At 44.5% G+C, this 2,944-nt stretch overlaps 1 pseudogene; it reads right to left on the reverse strand.

Moving 5' to 3' along the window:
* Positions 1 to 1,332: 1,332 nt before the first annotated feature.
* Positions 1,333 to 2,051, reverse strand: LOC101690029 (annotated as a pseudogene).
* Between the last annotated feature and the right edge of the window lie 893 nt (positions 2,052 to 2,944).

Here is a 2,944-nt window from a genome sequence, read left to right on the forward strand (position 1 = left end):
TTATTGTTTTAAGCCATTCAATTCGGGGATAGTTGTCTTTTTTTTTTCTCGTTTTTTGATTTTCTTTTATTTTTTCAGTGTTCCAAGATTCATAAGGTAATGTACCAGACCAGCCCTCTGTCGACAGAGCTCCCTGCTGATTCACAGCAGCCATTTGCCTCGCTTTGTTAAGAAAAATCATCTAACACTTGGAAATAGGCAAGGAGTAGGCGGCAGGTCTCTTCATTGTCACATCATGGCTCCATTTAACAGGCCTGCCTTGGGTGCTTAATTATCTGGAGGGATGTGCCTTTGGCTTAGTGTATGCTGTTAGAAGGTGTGACTTTAAAAGTTATATGTTGGGGTGCCTGGGTGGCTCAGTGGGTTAAAGCCTCTGCCTTTGGCTCAGGTCATGATCTCAGGGTCCTGGCATCGAGCCCCGCATCGGGCTCTCTGCTCAGCGGGGAGCCTGCTTCCTCCTCTCTCTCTCTCTGCCTGCCTCTCTGCCTACTTGTGATCTCTGTCAAATGAATAAATAAAATCTTAAAAAAAAGGTTATATGTTAACTTAGAGATTTCTGTCTAACAGAGAACCCCCAAAGGTTATGGATTGTTGGCCCTTTAGGACATTAACCAGTTTTGTATCTAACCAGGCCATTTTATTCTAACATTCTTTCTCTAGTATTCTTTAATGGTTCCCCTAGTATCATTTGAAAGAGCATTGCCATCTTACTGCTGCTCCTACTCATGAGTTAAACAAATTTTTACATTTGTTCAATCTGTATTTGCATGGGAGTCCTATTTTTATATATATATATGTATGTACCTTGACAGGTTACATACCTCCAGGAATGAGGAACTCACTACCTTTCAAGGACCTCAAGAGTCTTAGGACAGCTCCTAGAACAGGTTTAGGAGTTGTTCCTTATGCTCCTAGCTACATCCTCTAGCTACCATTCTTCACTGAAGGACAGCCTCAGGAAGGGAGCTGAATCCTAATCCCTGTGGTATCTACTCACCCCACAGAGCACAAGTACTGGATGCAGAGAGATGAAGAGACTTCCACAGGGCCGGCCATCATTCTGTAAAAGCCTTTCCCAGGCTTATATCCCAGCATCAAGGGCTTTTCACTATAGAGTACATATTTTGAACCAGAAAAAGAAGTTATTAAATTAAATTAAATTTTAAAAAGAATTAAATTATTTTTAGAATTTAATTGCTACCTATAGTCTTAGAATGCTATCTAAATGCTGTGTCTGTGAGTGAATGGAGAATGGGTAAGTGAATGGGGAAGAACTATTTCTTTTTTTTTTTTCCCCTAGGCAAAGAACTTTACTAATCTCGTTTCAAACTTTATTCCCAGGCTTCTTCAGCTTAATTAGCTGCAAAGAATGAATTGTGTATAAGCAAAAACTGAAAAGAGCTGCAGTGTCCAAGGGGCTTGGGCTTAAAAATATTAGAGATCTAGATTTTATCAGATCCATGAACAAAATTTTAAAAAGCAGTCATAATATAAAATAGCAGCTCCCAGTAACTTCTTCAAGTTTTATCTTCTTCAGAAGTTGACTCAATTCAGTTTGCTTCATTCTTGGAAGCATCATCAAAATTCTCCACAAGATCTGGAACTTCATCATCCTCCTCCTCTCCGGTAGCAAGTGGTGATTTTCCATCCACAGATTGTTTGGGCAGAGCTTCAGCCAGTCTTCTTCAACTAGTCAGACTGCACCACGTTGGTTTAAGATACTGGGTAGCATTTCTGTCAGCTGCTTTGTCTCAGCATGGCCTGTAATGATGAAAGGGTTCGCTGCCAGCGATGCCTGAACTTTGGGGTTGTTAAAGTGGATCACTGTTCCTTGGTTTGTGAACATATTCACTTCTTCAATACCAGAGATATTGTTTACCCCTAACTTCTTTAAGGAGAACTGAAGTTTTTTTTATCATCTGCTGTAGCTGTTCTATGAACCACCTTCTTCTTTCGGTGAGCAGTTCCTTTCCCACCAATGCACACTTGTGCTTGCAGTTTGGTGAGTTTCTCCTGGTTCATGATAGTTTCTTTCATCTTGCTGGAGTGGAAATGGGACCGCGCAGGGAACTAGGATTGGTGCTCAGGGGGGTCTCGGGCGCACCAGCTGAGATTAGGTGCACACACACGGGGATGCAAGATGGCAGCTACGGGAAGAGCTATTTCTGATGCACTGTGCACAGGCCTATGCAGTTTAAGGAACTGGAGATTGGCAGGGGTCCACTCTGACCCTCTACCTAATCTCTTGTCTTTAGGATTTGGAGGGCTATCACCAGGTAGGATCTCACTGGTTTCCTTTCTGGCCTTGTGGCTTTTGGGATGAAGGCCAAATCCCCACTTCAACCCTCTCTGTATGGCCCACCCCTGCACCCCAACCTCTTTTGTCTCATGCCAACCTCTCCTTTGCCCCCTTCATTCCAGGCACACTTTCTCTCCCTTAGGTCCACTATGGTCCTCTGCACCACCTGGTCTTTGTCCATGCTGTCCTCTGTCTCTGTGTTGCATCCTTCATCTGCTCCTGGCCTGGGCCACTTCCTGCCTTCATAGAGGCTCTCAGAGCACCTCTACCCTGCCCCTCCCCCCTGCACTCATTAGGTGGCAATTTAATATTTCTTTGTGAATGACTTGCTAGTGGCGGCCTCCCCTGCTGGACCATGGGTCACAGGAGGATGGGGGCCACCTCTGCTTTGTCCTGTGCTTTGTGCTCCAGGGCTCATACTGGACCTGGTGAACAATGGACACTCAGTGCCGGCAAAGAAATAAAGATTTCGTGACAAGTGGTGGCAAAATGGGAAGCTAGCGCCAAAGCTGCTGGGCTCCAGGTCAGCCAAGCGTCGGGGGGCAAACTTGATTCTTATTAAACTGGATGAGAGTGTGTTGGCCTTTCACATACCCACAAGCCGTGACTCAGGTTATATGAAGTACAATCAAATGGTCCCTCTTT

This window comes from Mustela putorius, unplaced genomic scaffold, assembly GCF_011764305.1.
Source record: "Mustela putorius furo isolate JIRA1106 unplaced genomic scaffold, ASM1176430v1.1 tig00003853_pilon_pilon_pilon, whole genome shotgun sequence".
In the NCBI taxonomy this organism is placed as follows: domain Eukaryota; kingdom Metazoa; phylum Chordata; class Mammalia; order Carnivora; family Mustelidae; genus Mustela; species Mustela putorius.